Source organism: Diceros bicornis, chromosome 22 (assembly GCF_020826845.1).
Source record: "Diceros bicornis minor isolate mBicDic1 chromosome 22, mDicBic1.mat.cur, whole genome shotgun sequence".
Taxonomy (NCBI): Eukaryota; Metazoa; Chordata; class Mammalia; order Perissodactyla; family Rhinocerotidae; genus Diceros; species Diceros bicornis.
In genome coordinates, this window is record NC_080761.1 from 53,825,972 (window position 1) to 53,846,948 (window position 20,977).

At 40.1% G+C, this 20,977-nt stretch overlaps 1 protein-coding gene across 1 annotated transcript in view; it reads left to right on the plus strand.

Annotated features, from left to right (window-relative positions):
• The first annotated feature begins 9,324 nt into the window (after positions 1-9,324).
• The window catches only part of UBAP1 (ubiquitin associated protein 1), a 67,555-nt gene continuing 55,902 nt past the window's right edge, over positions 9,325-20,977 (plus strand). The window contains exon 1 of the mRNA XM_058565982.1: positions 9,325-9,412. The gene's annotated coding sequence lies outside the window, so the exon portion shown is untranslated. The remainder of the gene's footprint in view (positions 9,413-20,977) is intronic.

The following is a 20,977-nucleotide window of genomic DNA, read 5'->3' on the forward strand; positions in this document are numbered from 1 at the left end:
CCTTTGCCCCTGCCTACTCCCTCATTCTCTCTTTAAAATGCCCAATCTGTACCAATCGAAGTTGAGTTTATTTCATGCTGGACTCGCTTCCTCTTGCAACAGCATACTATTTCTCAAAGTCTGTCCTTACCACTTTAACTAGTGTCTGGCTTTGTTTATCTTTGCCAAGTTCTTTGACCAGCCTCATGGAGTTTCACCCTATTCACATGTGGCCTAGTAATCAGCATCAGATTCAATGGGACCAATATGCATATTTCTGGTTCTCTTTTTCCACGTAGCTCTTTCTTCTCTGTTACTCTGCCTTGCAAATTCCAGCTGTCTCCTCAAACTTGACCTCTGCTTCCTCAACTCACCAAGACCGCTGTGTTCTGCTTGGGTTCCCGTACTTGAACTGAAGTCTGGAAGGTGTCTCTAGGCCAAAACCTAAAGTGGTGTTGAGCACATCTTCTTTGTTTTCCTTCTCTCAGGGCTCACAGTCTTACACTGCTCACCAGCCTAGAGTCTCAAAATAGTTGTTTCATATATTTTGTCCACTTTTCTGGCTATTTATCACTAGAGGGCAAGTCCAGTACCATTTATTCCTTCTAGTGCAAGTTAGAATCTCCTAATCGATAAACTTTTTTTTTTAATTTTTTTATTTTTTTCCCCCAAAGCCCCAGTAGATAGTTGTACACCATAGTTGCACATCCTTCTAGCCGCTGCATGTGGGACATGGCCTCAGCATGGCTGGAGAAACGGTGCGTCGGTGCGCGCCCGGGATCCGAACCCAGGCCGCCAGCAGCAGAGTGCGCGCACTTAACCGCTAAGCCACGGGGCCGGCCCTCGATAAACTTTTAATCCATTTAATTTAATTGGGTTGGAGTAAAGAAAGAAAAAAAAAAAGACAGACATCATAAAACTTAAAAGGCAAATGACATTCCTAGTACATTTAACAGACAATTAATGTATAGAATATGTGACAGCTCCTACAAATCCCTAAGTAAAAAGGAAACAACCCAGTAGTAAAATGGACAAGAATAATAGCAAGCAATTCACAAATGGTCAATAAACGCAAGAAATACACAACACCAGGAAATACAAATTAAAATCTAATTAAATATCATTTATCACCCCCCTGGCAAAATTGAAAAGATTGATAATTTAAAATATTGGTAAGAATACAGCAAAACACGGTGCTGGCCCGGTGGCGTAGTGGTTGAGTTCGTGTGCTCCACTTCAGCGGCCTGGGGTTCGCAGGTTTGGAGCCCAGGCGCAGACTTATGCACGGCTTGTCAAGCCATGCTGTGGTGGCGTCCCATATAAAGTAGAGGAAGATGGGCATGGATGTTAGCCCAGGGCCTGTCTTCCTTAGCAAAAAGAAGAGGATTGGCAATGGATGTTAGCTCAGGGCTAATCTTCCTCACAAAACCAACAAACAAAAAGAATACAGCAAAACAGATACCTTCACACACTTTGGCTCTAGTGTAAATTGATTAAATCTCTTTGTTAGGCAATTTGGGGAAATGAGGAAGTCTTGGTGAGTGGGAATCCGTGCTGTTGGACCCATAAAAAGCCTCCATTCCTGCCACTATGGCTACTTTGTCTATGTGCGCAGGGTGTCTTCTCTGGGGTGGTCGATGACAGAGGCTGACTGCTGTCAACTGGCTGAGTCATTTTGTTTACTTGGTTGCCTCTTCTGTAGTGGAGTCTCTTTGATATGCATTAACATTGTGTGGGGTGCTTAACCACAAGCTGTCAGCCATTAACATTCCCTGCAGCAGGGAATGAGCAGTTTAGTTTTGAAGGGTAGAGATCTGGGAAGCAGACCACAATGGTACTAAAATACACTTCTATTGTTTGAACCATTTACAATGGGAAAGCATTCATGTGTTTTGTGTAATAAAAAATGTTTAAAAGCATTTTTAAATAAGGAAGCCAAAAGAAGAAATTAGAAATTACCCGGAATCTTTCCACCAAGAGTTAACCATTGTAAATATTTTGACATATGTCCTTTCAGAATTTCAAATTCAAAATTATATTGTGTGTGTATAATTTTACAAAAATGAGACCATATTGTATATTGTTAGTAGCTCCTTTTTAACTTAGCAAGGTTTTATAAGCATCTTTTCATATTTACATACTTCTATAACAACCTTTTTTAGAATTTATTATTTTTTTTATTTTTATTTTTTGTGAGAAAGGTTAGTCCTCAGCTAAACATCTATTGCCAATCCTCCTCTCTTTGCTGAGGAAGATTAGCCCTGAGCTAACATCTGTACCCATCTTCCTCTACTTTGTATGTGGGACGCCTGCCACAGCATGGCTTGATAAGTGGTGTGTAGGTCCGTGCCAGGGATCCAAACCTGCGAACCCTGGGCCGCCAAAGTGGAGAGTGCAAACTCAACCACTATGCCACTGGGCCAGCTCCTAGACTTTATTTTTCAGAACAGTTTTAGATTTACAGACAAAATTGAGCAGATAGTACAGAGTTCCCATATTCCCCCAGCCCCACCACAGTTCCCCCTGTTATTAATACCTTGCCTTAGTGGGGTATATTTGTTACAATTAATGAACCAGTATTGATGCATTATTATTAGCTAAAGTCCATAGTTTACATTAAGATTCACTCTTCGTGTTGTACAGTTCTATGGATTTTTACAAATGCATAATGTCATGTATTCACCATTACAGTATCATACAGAATAGTTTTACACCCCTAAAAATGCTATGTACTTCACCTATTCATTCCTGTTCCCCAACCCCTGGCAATTGCTGATCTTACTGTGTCTATAATTTTACCTTTTACAACATCCTTCTTGTAACATTGTCTCAAGGCTGCATAACATTGTCTCGTGGATTTATTCAGCCAACCGCCTATTGTGGGACACTGATGCTGTTACATGACTTAAAGAAAGGGCTAGAATAGTAACACCAAACCTTCCATTCACACAGCAGCAAATCAAACTTTGCTGAACTGGCACAGGATTCACTTGCCCACATACTCACACTTAACTGTGTATGCCAATGTTTCATTATCTTCAGGCAAAGGAGCCTTTTAGATCTCACACGCTATCTTGGAAACCAGAAGAAAACATCTGGCATTCACTCTGATGGGAGAACCAAAGCAAAGCTGTAAACACCATCTGTCAATTTTTCCTTCCAAAGGAGCCTTTCCAGATTTCCAGGGTTTTTTTTTGCCAACTCCTTGTCACAGTAGCAGCACCAGAAGCAAATGAAATCATTGAGGTTTCTAATGATGTTTCTGGGCTAGGAGGCTGGGTTCCCAGGGCTTCTTGCTGCACAGGTGCACATCCTCATAGGCTACCTCTACCATCCTTCCATAGGTGCTAGTCTCTACCTCCCCAAGCAGGGCAGCTATGTACGAATGCACGCTTTGTGCTCTGCACAAAAGTGCCTGGCTGAGGGGTCCAGAGAAGGCTGAAGTCCAGCTGCATTCAGCTTGCCAAGCCATATACCCTGGCATTGCATCCACTCAGAGAGGGGGCCTTTTTCTATCTTGCACAGAGGCGCAGTTTAGCCTAGTGGCTGGCCTTGTTCTTGAGCTCACTGAGATTAACTCCACTGTAACTGTCTGTTTACACATCTGTCCTCCTCCAAAGACTCTTGATGACTGAAACCTGGTCTTGTTTAATCTTTGTTCCGTTTGCAGCACAGGGCTTGGTGTGTATGGTAGACCTCAGTATATTAGCTGAGTGATTACTAGACACAGAGCTCTTTTAGCTCAGTGCCAGGACAGTCTACCCACACCATTTAAAAATTTTTAATAAAATCAATTATCTTTTACTATCACTATTTACTATTAACCAGTTGTCTTTTACTTTTTTATAGGGTGACTCTTACCATGCTTCCTGCTGTGTTTTCTTTTTTCGGGAAGATTAGCCCTGAGCTAACATGTGTTGCCAATCCTCCTCTTTTTTGCTGAGGATGATTGGCCCTAGGCTAACATCTGTGCCCATCTTCCTCTACTTTATATGGGACGCCATCACAACATCACTTGACAAGCAGTGTGTAGGTCCACGCCCAGGATCTGAACCTGCAAACTCTGGGCTGCCAAAGCAGACCACGCAAACTTAACTGCTGCCACCAGGCAAGCCATACCTGCTGTGTTCTTTTACTAGGTTTTCTCCTGTTTTTCATATCAGGTTCTCCATCTCTCTCATTGGTTCTGTGAACTACCCAATAACTTTTTGAGGTTGATCATTACATCTTGGTTCTCAAACCCACTGTCTGTTCTTCTTCTGAAAACTATATTTCCCGGCTCCTTTGCCAACTGAATACTAGCTAGATTCAGTCAATGGGAGGCACTGGCAGGAGACTGGAGGGCACGAGGAAGGGAGGAGTCAGGGTAGTTCTTTCTCCTTCTTATGGCTGTGGGAGCATTTTCCAGCAGTGGCTGCCATCTTCTACATGGTTTCTACTTCCCCTTTTTCCTTGGTTCCAGGTCCTACTGCCCACTGTCCTCCAGCCATGTCCTGCTCCCTCAAGAGCCACAATTAATAGTTTGGTGTGTATCTTTTCAGTCTTTTATCTATGCTTAAATAAATCTATCTATCTATCTATAGTCTATATGTTTTCTTTTTACAAAAATGGATACAATATGCATTATTCTGCAGCTTGCTTTTTCACTTTACGATATACTGTGCTAGTCATTGCCAAATTGCTCTACAAAAGTTTTCACCAATTTATACTACCATCAACAGTATATAAGAATGCTTATTTCTCCATCCATGCCAGCACTGGATGTAATCAATCCTTTTAGCTTTTGCCAATTTGTTAGGTGAAAAATGGGGCCTTGTTTCATTTTTAAGAATTATCAGTGATGTTGACCATATTTTCATACGTTCACTAGCTATTTGTGTTTCTTTTTTAGTGAATTGCTTTTTGACAAGTTACACTGATATTTTTCTATTGAATCATTCTATTTTTCTTATTGATTTGTTGGGGCTCTTTGTATATCGGGGAAATTAATTATTTTTCTGTTATATAGGTCACAAATATTTTCCTCCAGTTTATCTTTTCACTTTGTGTATTGAGTCTTTTGCCATCATCAAATCTGTCAACCATTTTCTTTATGGCTTCTGAATTTGGTGTCATGATTAGAAAAGTTCTTTCCAACCCATGATTCAAAACATATACTTCTACATTCTCATCTAATATATATATATATATTTATTTTTTTGTGTGTGTGAGGAAGATCAGCCCTGAGCTAACATCCATGCCAATCCTCCTCTTTTTGCTGAGGAAGACCGGCCCTGAGCTAACCTGTATTACCAATCCTCCTCCTTTTTTTTTTCCCTTTTTCTCCCCAAAGTCCCAGTAGGTAGTTGTATGTCATAGTTGCACATCCTTCTAGTTGCTGTTCGGGTTGGATCCGAACCCGGGCCGCCAGTAGCAGAGCGCACGCACTTAACCGCTAAGCCATGGGGCCGACTCCTCATCTAATATTTTAGAGTTGGGGTGTGTGTGTTTATATTTTCATCCTTTTGGAATCTGAAATCATCTTTATCCATTCATGGTCATCAAGATAATTGCATCTTCATATGATGGTCATCATACAGGTCTTAGAATCAGAAGGAACCTCAGAGGTCACCCAGAGACTTGAGTCCTTAATTATAACCTTGAGCTTCTGGGGGAGGGGAAACACCTTCAGCCTGACTTCCAAGGTTCTAAGGATTCATCCAGACTTTTATCTTGGATTTCCCAGAAGAAAAGATGCCATGACTTTATTTACAGTCTTAGAACTGTTAAATTCAAGCCAAGCCTATTCCCTCCTGGTCTCTCCAGCTTTATCTTCCTCTGCTCTCCTACATAATATCCTTTGCTCTACTTACTGAGTCTGAATTTTCCTGGCACTTTCCTGCATCCATGCCTTTGCTCAAACTGCTTTGTTCTCATTGCTTCCGGCACCCTTCATTCTACCTGTCCTTTAAGGCCTAACTGAAATGCTTCAATTCTACCATGAAGTCTTCCTTGATTTCTCAAGTCCACCTGAGCTCTCTCTCCTCTCTCCTCCTTAAGCATGGAATGTGCTACCTAGGGGAATTTAGGTGATTTTCTGCCAGGTACCATCATTATCTGTACGCCTGTTTGATTCTCTCACTTGACCTCTTTGAGAGCATCTTTGTAGACTCATGGAGCCTGGCATATGGTAGGACTGAGTCAATGCTAGACAGTTGAATGAATGAAAGATTGTAGAGCTGGTTGTCTGTCTTTCCTGTCTCTGCTGTTAGACACCCCAAAAGCTTAGTGTATGAAGGGAGGGAGAAAGAAGAGGAAAAGAGAGATGAATGCAAGCTGGTGCCCCTTGGCCTGGAGCACTGCTTCTACGCCAGCAGGTATGCTGGCATTGCCTAGGTGCACCGGGAGGAAAAGATACAGGGAAGGGGTAATAGAGGACTGGCATCCTGTTCAGTCTCTTCTGGTCCCAGGTGAGTTACCATTGGGATTTACGCCTGAAAACTGACAAGTATGCATCACTCCTAGGAAGGTGAAGAAGTATTTGTTTTTCCAGGAAATGTCCCACTTCGTTTCCATTTCTTAAGGATGGGTTGCCTCCATGGGGGTTGGGGGACACAGCAGGCTGGTCCAGGACTAGGTGGTCAGCAACCTGGTCCCCACTTAAAGCAAGAAGGTAGGAAGGAAAAATTATTAGCTCAGGAGACCTAGGCTAATGGGGAATCTCAGGAAGTCCCTGTCTGATGGGGGAGGCTTGTCTCTGGTCTCAGGAAGTCCTATTCTGAGAGGAGAGGCACAGGCCTAGCCCTCCAAAAGGTTTTTCCTTCTTAATCTTCCATGGCACCATAGTCTTCTGATTCCTTTTCTACTTCTTTGGCCACTACTTTTCCATCTCTTTCTCTGCTTCCTCTTCCCATGCCCTATTTATTAGTGTTCCAAAGGGTCCTATGCTCAGAAATTTTAATTAATCTGATTTTCCATTCTTCTAGCCAAATCTGTAAGAATTTGACTCAGATCAAATATCTTAAAGTCATCCTTGAGTCTTTTCATTTCCTCACACTGTGTGTCTAATCTATAAGCAAATTCTTATGGCTTTACCTTCAAAATGTACCCAGAACCTGACCATATCTAGTCACTTTCACTGCTATGTCCACTCTGGTCTAGTCTTATTATCTCCTGCCTGGATTACTGCAATGACCTCTAAGTGGTCTGTCTGCTTCCACTCTGGCCCTTCTTTAGCTTACGCTCGGTGCTCTAGTAGCTAGAGTGATCCTGCTAAAAAGTTAGATCATTTCTCTTCTCTGCTCAAAACTCTCCAATGGCTTTCAGCTCACTTAGAGTAAAAGCCAAAGTCCTTAAAATGATCTACAAGACTTGATGTGACTTAGCCCCCTGTTACTTGTCTGACTTCATCTCCCACTATTCTCCTCTTTGCTCACTACATTCCAGCCACACTGGGATGCTTACTGTTCCCAGAACTTAGAAGGTGAACTTCCACCTTAGGGCCTTTGTACTTGCTGTTCACTTGGCTGGGCATTTTCTTCTTCTGGATATCTGCATGACTCATTTCCTCACTTCCTTCAGGTCTTTATTCAGATGTCACTTTTCCCTGGCCATCCTTTATAAATTTCAACCATGGCTACTTTCTATCTCCTTTCCCCTGCTTCATTCTTCTTCTTAACACCTATCACCATTATTATTAGTTATTTTTCTCTAGAACGTAAGCTCTGTGACAGCAGGGATTTTTTTTTTTTTTTTGGTCTCTTTTATATACTGCTGTAATTATAGTAAGAACAGTGCCTTTTATACTGCAGGCACTCAATAAACGCTTGTTGAATGAATGAATGACAAGTTTATTTGTTCAAGGAGTACCAATATACTACACATGGGTACTCCTTCCCTCTTTCCTAATTTCCAAGCTCACATTCCCTCCTGAACATCTCTCCACGTCTTAATTCCCATCATCTTAATCTCACTTTGGCCAGCTGAACTCATTGTTATCTTCCTTAGCACTTCAGTAAACCTTAGGTCTCTCTTGTTTCTGTTAATAAGAGGCCCCCAAAACTTGGCTCTTTCTTCTTCATGATTTCTCCTCCCATATAGCAGGTCTCTAAATCTTGTTGAGTCAATCGCCTAAAATCTTGCTCCAGTTCATCCCCTAGTCTCCATCCCTACTGCCGCTGCTTTAGTCCAGGTGTGAGTCTTTTACTCGATGCAGAAGTCTACCATGTAGTCTCCAATCCATTTTATTCACTGCTACCATTTTAATTCTCCTGATGAAGAGTTTTGCTCAGCTCACTGCTCTCTCCACAAACCTTCTGTTGTTGCCCATTATCTGTTGAATTAAGTAGGCAAATAATCCAGAACTGACGATTTGCTATTCTCTGCTCACTTTAATTCCCCCTCCTTCTGGAATGCCCACCTTCTCTACTAGTGAGTCAACATTGCTGCACCCTTCAAAGTATAAATATTATTTTCTCTGGAATTCTGGAGAGAAAACAGGGCTGGAGAATTTGACATGGAGTGTACACACTCTTTATGTACCCAGAAAGTGTGGAGATGTAAACCTTTCCTAACCCCTTAGCCAAAAGTCATTTTTTCCACAGCAATTGATGCACCTGTTACGTCATTATCACTCTCTGACTTCTCCTAGAGTTAACCGTTTATGCTAGTATTTCTCCCATCAATTAGGAACTTTTGGGAAGATTCATCTCATTCAGTTATGAATCCTCCATGCACCTGATTCCAGGAGACATCCAATAAACGCAGAAGGCAGTAAAGGTTTGGGATTGTATTACCTGGTTTAAATCCGTTGAATGTCAGAATTGAAGGGATATTTAGAGGTCCCCTTTCAACCTATTCATTTGTAAATGGAGAAAGTGAGGCCCAGAAAGGGCAGGACTTGTACCAGGTCACTGACCCCGGACCAGAAGCCAGACATCCTAATTCCCAAGTAGGTCTTGCTGGTAAATCTTTGTGCGTCCCTTCGCGATTCAAGGCTCTCAGTTTCCGCCTTGGCAGCTTCTCCAACCCCTACGCCTTACCCTCTCAGTGACCCCCTCCTTTCCTCCCTCCCTTTGGGTCAGCCGGGTCCATCCGTTCCAATCGCAACGCTCCGGGCAGCTAGAGCTGTCTGGCACTAGAAGAGAGATTAGTTTACGTAACCATCGGCTCCTCCCATTGGCCTCGAGGGTGGAGCGCGGCGCCCTAACGTCAGACGCCCAAAGGGGCGGAGCGGGGAGGAGAACGAGGAGGGAAGTGGGACTTCAACATGGCGGCCGTGATACTGGCGGTGGCTACGGTGACGGTGACGGCCTGGCCCAGGGTGGGCAGACTTGGAGGTGGCGGCGTTCGCTTTCCCTAGGGGCCGTCAGGAGCTCAGCGGGGACCGAGCCTGGGAGGCCGGCCGGCGCCAGCACCTTTCGGCTTCTGGGACGGCAGCGGCAGCGGCATTCAAGTGAGGGGGTCTCCCTCTGGGGGACGGGGGAGAGGGGCGGAGTTGGGGGAGGGGGCCGGTACCGGGAGACGGATGGGGGAGGTAACCGGGGGAAGAGGTTGGAGGCCGAGCGGGATGAAAGGAACTGCGGCTGAGGGAGTGGGAGGAGGAAGGGGCCAGAGATCCGTGACTTGGGGTGGATTCTGGGGGGAGGGTCGGAGTGAGGGGACCAAGAGTTGAAAGGGCGGAGGGCAGATGGGATGCGGGAAAATGGGTTCGGATTAAGGGGACTAATACTCTGCGGGAAAATAGGCATAGGCGATCTCTCTCTGGCTGGAGTGAATTAGAGGATGTCGGAGAGGGGGACCCAGGTTTTAGTAAAGAAGCTGAGTGACGGGGAGTTGAGAGTTGGGGACGTGAGGTGCAGATTTAGTTCTCCCTGAGGCAATGAGATTAGGGAGAAAGGGAGACCAGACCCGGATGAGTGATCTTTGGGGATATCTTTGACATTGTCTGGTCTTCTCCGGCTATGTTTATCTTGCCTCTTTTGTTTGTTTCTTGGGTGGAGACTTACCTGTGCAGTCCACCTGGGCCTCAGAAACAGCCCCAAATCTTTCTGTGGAACATCAAGTTATGATTCATTTGTTTGATCTATATCAGTGATCTCTGACCTTTGTGTTGTTGCCACATGTACTTGTTTCCAGACTAGGCTCTTAAAAGTATGGCTGGGCATAAAAACACATTTTATATTAAACTGAAATAAAATTTTGAGCGTTCTTATACACCATGAAGTGTTGCAAAACCAGATTTAATAATTCAGTTAACTATTAAATATGTTCTGTTCTAACCCCACTTATTAGTGCTTTCTCTCTCTCCTCAGTCTTATTATTAGCATTTGAGAATTTGGATAGATATGATTGATGTTTCTCTTTAAAATTTTGTCAGATTTGATGGTGGGAGAAACAGGGCACTTAGTCTTTTGTGATAGCTCTCTCTTTCTAGAATATGTCCCAAACTAGTTAAACTGAAAATTTCTGTATTATAGCAAAGAATGTGAAATGTCTAAAGTCTAAAAGTACACTTTCTGCATTAACTTATTTTTTTAAGTGAAATTTTTTTGTAAATTAAATTTTTATTTCTAATTCATCCTATTCATTCTTTCTGTTACTTATTTATTCAACATTTATTGAAAGCCTATTGTGTGTTGCATTAATAAGAGTTATTATAGTTATGGAAATGGGGAAATCAATGTTTCTTTAGTGAGCATGTCTGTTGCCTCACGGCAGATAACTTACTAACTTGCTATAGCCTCATTGGAAGAAAATGTGTTATTTTAGAAATGAGGACAAGGAAATTAAAGTATGTGAATATAAGAACTTCCTGAATTTTTATTTTGTTTAGTATTTGACTCATTAACTCATCATGACATATTTTATGTGTATCTGAAAGATTTTATTTTTCATTTTGATTTTGAAGAAGACAGTAACAATATCCTGATATGATATTAGGTCTGTAGACAATTCTCATCAATGTTTGTTTGTTCACATTTCTCAGACTGGCAAATGTCACTTTATCTCACACGTCTTTTGTGTCTTGACTATGGTATGGTATTTAAAATAAGGATTCCAGGGCCGGCCCTGTGGCTTAGCGGTTGGGTGCGCGCGCTCCGCTGCTGGCGGCCTGGGTTCGGATCCCGGGCGTGCACCGACGCACTGCTGCTCCGGCCATGCTGAGGCCACGTCCCACATACAGCAACTAGAAGGATGTGCAGCTATGACATACAGCTATCTACTGGGGCTTTGGGGGAAGAAATAAATAAATAAAAAATTAAAAAAAAAAATAAGGATTCCTGAAGTTTAATTCAGGGACTAAAGTTCTGTCCAGGTATCTTCAGCATTATATGTATTATCATTAGAGTATAGATGCTAGTATTATAAACTTTTCTGTTCTTTAATTGTATTGTTGAATGTGTTGAGGTTTTTGAAATGTAGATCATTTTAAGTGTAAACTTTTTTCCCACAGACTAACCAAAAAATACCAAAACAAAACATCAATTCATCATTAATCAAGTAATTTTCTTTAGGTAATCTTTCTCAAGAAATACAAAAGGTAGTATGCAGTACCTTAAATTATTAAATAAGGTTTTTCTTAGAGTCAAAAACACCTTGAGTTGAAGCTTAGAAATCAGCTGGGTTTAGTTTCCCACATTGAATGGAAATCCCTGCTTCTATATTACAAAGATAAGTGAAAATCTGTCCTCTTTTCCAGAATCTAATTTCATATAGGAAAGAGCCTTTTAGTTAGAGAAGGAAGTAAGCAGGGTATTGCTCTTCTAACCTGTAGTACACAGTTTCTTGTAATATTGGAAAATAATTTGAATGTAAGAGTAATATTTTCCTATGAATTGAGAGTTACAATTTGAGGCTTTAAAAATTTTAGGTGAGGGTAGCAAGATTTACAAAGGGAAAGGTGCTAACACTGGGCCTGTGCTAATGAGCTAGGTGTTGTTAAGCATTTTACATAATCTCAGTCCTTACAGTTTGATTAGGCAGGTAGTGATGTGCATGCTTTTTATGTGTTGAGGAAACTGAGGATCAAAGATGTTGAATAATTTAACTAAGGTTACAGCTATAAAATGGTAGAGTCTGAATTTGAACTCAGATTTGTCCAACTTCAGTGCCTATCTGCATTTGTCACAGGGCCATTCCTATTCCTATCAAGTAATTTAAAGTATGAGCACTAGTTTTAAAGTAATACTATCGGGGCTGGCCCCGTGGCTTAGCGGTTAAGTGCGCGCGCTCTGCTGCTGGTGGCCCGGTTCGGATCCCGGGCGCACACCGACGCACTGCTTGTCTGGCCGTGCTGAGGCCGCGTCCCACATACAGCAACTAGAAGGATGTGCAGCTATGACATACAACTATCTACTGGGGCTTTGGGGGAAAAAAATAAAATAAATAAAATTAAAAAAAAAAAATACTATCTTAAACTACTTGTTCTCATTGATATAGTAGTGTAACTGGAATGATGAATAGTTCATTAAAATTTTAGTCACTTATGGTGTCATCAGGTGTTCATTTCCTCCTAGAATACTGAATATTTTGTATGTAACAAAATTAACTGGATAAACTGGATAAGGGACTAAAGTGTTCTTACTTGTATTGCTGAGTCACATTGGACCCAGTTTATTAAGGGCCAAAATTTGTATTGGGAGTAATGCGCATGTGTTCACAGAATTCTGCATTGGTCATTATCAGTTGCTTAATGCTTACCAAACACTTCCAGTATTTGAGTCACTGAATTGGCTTATGATAATTGTGAATCTTGTGGTTACTGAGTCAGGAGCCAGCAGTGTGTGTTTTGGTTGCTTCACTTCCTCCCCAATACTTGATACTGTCAGACTTTTAAATTTTTTTCTAATCTAGGGGTTTGAAATGGTATCTGTTGTGTTTTTAGCAGCATTTCCTGAAGTTGAGCATCTTTTCATACATCATTGGTTGGTTGTGCTTCTGTGAAGTGTATGTTCAAGGTCTTTTTTTTTTTTTTTTCCACTTTTTCTTTTTTTTAACAATTTTATTTATTTATTTTTTCCCCCAAAGCCCCAGTAGATAGTTGTATGTCATAGTTGTACATCCTTCTAGTTGCTGCATGTGGGACACGGCCTCAGCATGGCCAGAGAAGCGGTGCGTTGGTGCGCGCCTGGGATCCGAACCCGGGCCTCCAGCAGCGGAGCGCGCGCACTTAACCACTAAGCCACGGGGCTGGCCCCTTTTTCACTTTTTCTGATCAATTTTTAAGAGTTCTTTGTAAGTTAATTAATACTAATTGTTTGTTAATTCATGAGTTGCAGATATCCTCTCCCAATTTGTGACTTGTGTTTTCATCTCTTCATAGTCTTTTGGTGAGAAAAGTTCATAAATTTTTTTTTTTTACATATAGTTTATTTAATCAGTATTAGATTATTTCCAATTTCTTATAATTTGAACTTTTTCATGTACAAATAAATGTTTGCATTTAGAATTATTATTGCTCAGAATTGGTTCCCAGAAGTGAAACTACAGAATCAAAAGAGGAGCACTTTTTTTTTTTTTTGGTGAGGAAGATGGTCCCTGAGCTAACATCTGTTCCAATTTTTGTCTATTTTATATGTGGGATGCCTCCACAGCATGGCCACTGAGGAGTGGTATGTAGGTCCGTGCCCGGGATCCAAACCCGAAAACCCTGGGCTGCCGAAGCAGAGAGCGTGAACTTAACTACTATGCCACTGGGCCAGCCTCAAAGTTCATAATTTTAATGAATTGAATTTATCAATCTTTTATGGTTTGTGCTTTTTGTATCATATTTAGGAAATCCTTTTCTTCTCCTTTTCTTCTCCTAGGCATGCTGTTTTAATAAATACAATAGTATATCCATCTGTAATGTGGCATCTAACCTGACATTTAGTCCCAATATTTGCTTGATTAGAAAGGCAGACTTCTCAGGAGTTACTTTCCTGTTGTCTTGCGAATTATAGGTCCAGAGGGCTTTAAAAGCAGCTTGAGTTGTGCCTTATACATAGGTTAAATATATTTTCCCCAACTAGGAAACCAACAGATTTGTGAATGAGGTTTGCATTTTACTGAATGTTAATAATGTGGTTTGACAATGAGAGACTTGTGTGGACAGTATTAGATACAATTCATAACGAGGCGCTCAGTCTAAGCTGTTAGCATTTCTCCTAAAATATGTTCAGAAAGATTTTTTGATGTCCAGTTCTTACAGTGTTGGTCTTCATCAAGAATAGTTGTGGATTGTGGAAGGGCTGATGTGGAAACATTTTGGAAGTTTTTTTGTTTATTTTCAAGTACACAATTTAATGTAATTAGGATACAGTTCTCTGGAATATAATTACATGATCAAGTAAAAAAGAAATGTGTAAATTTTCATAGTTAACAGCTTCTTCATGTATTTTTCTTTTAGGGTGGGTATCACATGTTTATGATATTTAAGTTCCATTATTAAGTTCCATTAGATACATTTAAAAGAATGAAGTAACTCTTTTATTCTCAATATTGGAGAAATTACATCTATTTAAAGTTATGAAACATTTCAAATCAACTAGAAAATATATGATGGAATATATAGTTTTTCTAACACTCTGCCCAGTTCCTTGGACTTGTGTGGCTCCTATCCATCATTAAACCCTTATCTCTTAAGTTATATATATATATAAAAATCTTGGTGGCATTAGATTTTCTCTGTTGTGTATTAAAGCCTCTTAAAAACATTTTTTCCCCCCATAAGAAGACTAGGGACTTTAGGAATTTTTCTTATAAGGAGTTGGATATTTGATCCTGGCAAAGATCACGCTGAAATATAAAACAACCACCAGACTTGAAATGTACTGCAAATACTATATAGTGATATGCAGTACACCCTTGATATTTATGAAAGGTATGTCTGTAGATCTTTGAGAATCCTTGCATACCCATAGTGTAGAATGTCTCTCATAACATACAGAAAAGTATAACAGAAAATGTTTAGTTACCATCAAGTTTGATGGGTATACATCTAGAAGAGAGCAACAAAGTTAGAGATTTATACACTAAACTCAATCTTAGCTGTCTTAACTCCCAGTCTTTTTCTGTTTATTATTACTGGCTGGCCTATCCCCAGCCTTCTTTAATAATCCAATGGAAGCTCAAGATCAGGCTGGCTTTTCTTGTCTTGTGCTGCATGTCATCATCATGGTCTTGGTCCCAGGCGGAGTTTGCATCCTCCTTCTTGTTTCTTCCCTTGTTGGTAAGACTGGAATCTTCCTAATCCTAACATCTTCCTGTAGTTTGGGAGTGTCAACATTTCCTTTTACAGTTTGGTGGTGAAGTTGTATAGACAGTAACTTCCCCATTTCTTTCTTCTGGTAGATTATTATACCTTACACCACACCTTGTAAGAGAAGTGATTCCCTTCTGTGGGTGGAATTCAAAGTCAAATGTCAGCCAAATTACAAATTAGTATATGGAGTGGACTTTAATGGTAGCTTGTGAATTCTCAGAATTGGAAGTATTTAATTTCTTCTATCAAAGGTTACTATATTTTCTAGTGATTCTAACAATAGAAAACAAACAAACAAGCTAATCTACCACAAATTTTGTTTTGAAAATACTTTAAAAAATCACTGAAGGTCTTCACTTGTTTATATCCTGTCTCATCCATTTTCTGGAACAGGAAATTCTAGCTTGTTATTGTAATTTAATAGGGAATCTCACTTTATCCTTGTACTAGATACTTTTTATAATAGTACTTAACTTATCTAGCTTATTCAGAGACCTAGGTGTTTTATATAAGCAGAATTTCAAGATAACTGAACATTACCCCTTTGAGAGACCATATTAAACAAAATTGTTGGTAGATTATTAAATGAGAATCTTTTATAAATGTACCTTGTATAATGCAGTCAGTAATGGGGTATGTACAGCTTATTCCAAATGACTCGAGGTTGCTGTACTTTTTGAGTTGTTGGGTCTTTGTAAAAAAAATTCTGTTTTTGGTCTCTGTATTACTGGCAGTATACTTAGTGAAAGAGTGTATATATTAAGGTAATGGAGGCTTATTTTATTTAGTATTGTAAGAAATTGTATTTAGGCACAGTTCTAGTTAGAGATGTTCTAGATCTTACCTGTCCAACATGGTAGCCGCATAGACAGTGCAGATATAAAGCATTTTCATCACTGCAGAAAGTTCTGTTGGACATTGCTATTGTAGATCAGTGATTTTCAGACTTCATTGTATATAGATGACCTGGAGATCTTGGTAAAATGTAGATTCTGATTCAGTAGTTCTGAGTAGGTTTGAGATCGTGCATTTTCTGTTTTTTTATAATTTTATTTATTTTTTTCCCCCAAAGTCCCAGTAGATAGTTGTATATGTCGTAGTTGCACATTCTTCTAGTTGCTGTATGTGGGACGCGGCCCCAGCATGGCCGGAGAAGTGGTGCGTCGGTGCGCACCCGGGATCCAAACCCGGGCCGCCAGCAGCGGAGCGTGAGCACTTAACCACTAAGCCGCGGGGCCGGCCCCAGAGATTGTGCATTTTCTTTCTTTTTTTTCTTAAAGATTTTATTTATTTATTTATTTATTTCCCCCAAAGCCCCAGTAGATAGTTGTATGTCATAGCTGCACATCCTTCTAGTTGCTGTATGTGGGACACGGCCTCAGCATGGCCAGAGAAGCAGTGCCTCGGTGCGCGCCCGGGATCCGAACGCGGGCCGCGAGCAGTGGAGTGCGCGCACTTAACCCCTAAGCCAGGGGCCGGCCCAGATTGTGCATTTTCTAACAAGCTCCCAGGTTATGCTGATGGTCCGAGAACCGTACTTTGAGTAATAAGGTTCTGAATGTAGTATGACAGGAAGTTTATTTGGGACTCTCTATGAGATACTTTCTTACTTTAATTTATTATAAGGTTTTTTTTTTTTTTTAAAGATTTTATTTATTTATTTTTCCCCCAAAGTCCCAGTAGATAGTTGTCTATCATAGCTGCACATCCTTCTAGTTGCTGTATGTGGGACACGGCCTCAGCATGGCCAGAGGAGCAGTGCGTCGGTGCGCACCCGGGATCCAAACCCCGGGCCGCCGGCAGTGGAGCACGAGCACTCAACCGCTGAGCCACGGGGCCGGCCCTATTATAAGGTTTTTAATTAGTGTCTTTTGCCATGAGAGATTGTATTGTAATGGACAGAACTCTGGACAGTGAATTGAAAGATCTAAAGTTCTAATTCCAGTTTCCCATTTAAAAACCAGTCGTCTCTCTCAGCCTTGAACTGTTTAATTTATAAAATGAGGATAGTAATACCTGCTTATATCTCATAGCATGTGAAGCTCGAATAAGATGATGTTTGTGATGGTATTATGAAAACTACATAAGTCTTCAACATATAGTTTTGAAAACTATTATGTTTTCAACATATGCTTCATTAGAAGCATAATACTTCTTTTCCACTGTCAGTTAACAGTCGACTTATTTTCTAAAGCTAATATATTCCATTTTATCCAGGAATTCTCAGTAACTTTTATTTTTCCTTTTAAGCTTAATGTTTGTCTCTATTAGAATTAATTTTAATGAGGGATTTTGTCCTGTTACTGCTGCCACTTAGAGCAGTACCAAGGAGTAGTAGGTGTTCATTACACAAATGTTGAGTGAATGAAGCATGAAGCCTGAGAAGCTGTCTTTTGCTGTGACCAGACAGGGATAGTTTTTCATATGAACAGCAAAATTTGATTGGGAACTGACTATAAGGGGCAAACAAAGAAGTAATTATTTAGCTAGTTTTTCCATTGGGGGAAAAAAATGGAAGCCAGATAACATACCTCTTCACTACAGAATTCTATTTATATATTTCTATTTCTGTATCTTCTTAGTATGTACTGTTTTTGACAATGATTTTAGTAATTGTGTACAATTTCTTGTGGGTATCCTTTTGACAGGTTTAACAATTAACATTTGCCATCTGATTTTTTTTCCTGAAATAAAGTAAATGATAGATATTTTACACTAGAATACTTAATTATGTAACTTTTTAAAAGATGAGGACATTTTCTTTCATAACCACAATACTGTTATCATATCCCATCATCAACAGTAATTCCCTAATATCATATTATACCAGTACTTATGGAAATTTCCTCACTTGTCCCCTAAATGTCTTTTACAGATTCACAATGCAATTCAGACGCTAACTACCCAGAAATAGGCCAAACTACACAGGTTAAGGGCATAGTCATTCAGAAGCCTGCCCTCACTTCAGATGTGAGCCACAAGCTCAAGGATTTCCAAGCCACCCACATGTCTGAAATAACTGGCTACAAATTTGAGGGTTCCCTCTCTGCCCTCAGGTTTGATAATTTGCTAGAATGATTCACAGAACTCGGGAAAATGCTATACTTAGATTACAGTTTTATTATAGCAAAAAGGATACAAGGCAGGAGCAGCCAAAAGAAGAGATGCATAGGGTGAAGTCTGGGAAGGTCCTAGACTTGAATCTTCTATGTCCTGTCCTCGTGGAGTCAAGATGTATACCCTCCTGGCACATTGTTGTGTTACAATATGCAAAGTATTATTAACCAGGGAAGCTCACCTGAGCTGCAGTGTCCAGAGTTTTTATTTTATTGGGTTTTCATTAGATGAGCATGATTCACTGAATCATGAAAAGATTGAATTTGATCCCCAGGCCCCCTTCCCTCCCTGAAGGTCGAGCATATTACATGGCTTAAAGCCCCAACCTGGGGCTGGCCCCATAGCCTAGTGGTCAGGTTTGGCACACTCCACTTTGGTGGCCCGGACCTACACCATTTGTTAGCGGCCATGCTGTGGTGGCGACCCACATACAAAATAGAGAAAGATTAGCCCTGAGCTAACAACCTTGCCAATCTGCTACCACAGATGTGAGCTCAGGGCGAATCTTCCTCAGCACACACACACAAAAAAAAGCCCTAACCCTCTAATCACATGATTGACCTTTCTGGTATGGCCATACTGTTATACTGTTAGCATAAATTATCTCAGGGATCATGATGAGTGAACTCTTGAGCATAAACTGTCAAGCGTGGTCTGAGGGACCCACCATGAAAAACAAAGATACTCCTATCATTTGGGAAATTCCAAGGATTTAGAGGATACTTCTCGGGAACCCGGGACAAAGGCCAGCCAAATTCTTTATTATACAAGATTTGTTCCGAGTTAGATCCAATTAAGATTACTTAATGGTTTGGATTTGGGTTTTTTTTTTTAATCTTTTAGGCTTCTGTTTTTTAGATGTTTTATTATGGGAATTTTAAGACAGAGAGTAGAAAGAAGAATGTAATGAACTCCCATGTAACTATTGCCCAGCTTTCACAAAAATCAACATTTGATCTCTTTTTCAACTCTGTTCTCCTACTTTTTTGGGGAGATGGGAAAGTGCCTGAGGTATTTTAAAGCAAATCTCAAACATTCCTGTAAATACATTATTATGCATTTCTACCTGATAGTGCTTTTATTTATTTAATTTTTAAATTAAATTTAATGTTTTTGGTGAAGAAGATTGGCCCTGAGCTCACATCTGTGAGCTGAGGTATTTTAAAGCAAATCTCAAACATTCCTGTAAATACATTATTATGCATTTCTACCTGATAGTGCTTTTATTTATTTAATTTTTAAATTAAATTTAATTTTTTTGCTGAGGAAGATTGGCCCTGAGCTAACATCTCTGCCCATCTTGCTGTGTTCTATGGAGGTGGCTTGATGAGCGGTGCATACGTCTGTTCCCGGGATGTGAACCCGAGAACCCTAGGCCACTGAAGCAGAGTGCGGGAACTTAACCACTATGCCACTGGGCTGGTCCTAGTGCTTTCTTTTAAAAACATAACCACCTTGCTATTATCACATCTAACAATCGTTAGTAATTCCTTAATGTAATCGAATACCATCCATGTTAAAATTTCTCTTATTGCCTTAGAAATGTCACTTTAACGTTGGTTTGTTCCATTCATGATTCAAATAAGGTCCATAGTCACCACTTATTTGGTTTTCATGTCTCCTAAGTCTCTTTTATGACATAATAATTACGCCCTTTTCGTGTTATTGATTCATTGGAGAAATCAGGCTATTTGTCCTGTAGGTATCCCACATTCAGGGTTTGTCTGTGTGTTCTTGTATTGTCTTTTCACTTGTCTCCTCTATTTCTTGTAAACTAATGGTTAGAAGCTTGATTTAGTCCATGGTTTTTTTTGGGTGTGCGGGGGTGGGAGTGGCATCACGTAGGTGGTGCTGTGTCCTTCCTCATACATCACATCAGGAGGTACGTAATGAGTGGTTGTCCCACTTTTAGTGCTTCTAGTTGTGTTCAGATGGTGTCAGCTTGATCTTTCTATTATAAAGTTTCCTATTAATCTTTACCTAATTGTTTAGCATCCATTGATGATACTTACTTGAATCAATTATTTAATTAGAAGTTGTGAAGTTTTGTCATTATGCTATTTCTGTCATATTTATATTTATGAGGAGTCATTCTTCTGTAAAGAAGAGCTTACCCTCATCAGGCTTACCGTGAGGTGTAGTTTCTATTGGAAAGGCAGGATGAATGCTTAATTCTTTTCCTTTAATTACAAATTTAAAATAAAGAGTTGGTATAACAGTAATTTCTAATAGTAGCGGGTTATTTGTGTTTTTTTTTTTTCCTCTTTTGGACTGTTTGTTTTCTAAGGATCTTTTCTCTTCTTTGAGTATCATCATAGGCTCGTGGATTTACACTATGTGTTTGCAACAATTATAGTCATTCTTTTTGATGCACAAGCTGTTTTATCTTTGATCAGTGAGAACCATTTCAAGTTGGTAGCTTTTTGACGTGATCCATAAATCTTTGAAAAATTTCTTGCTTTCGTGCACAACAGATGGCCCAGATTCATCTTATGAATTTCTTCCTGGACATCTGAAAACAACCATTTCTCTAAGAATTAATGCAGAAATGATATTGAGAGACTAAAATCCGGATGCTGGGGATGCTCATTGATACTGTCCTTCCTTCTACAAATAAATATTTTTTATTTTTTTCCTGAGGAAGATTTGCCCTGAGCT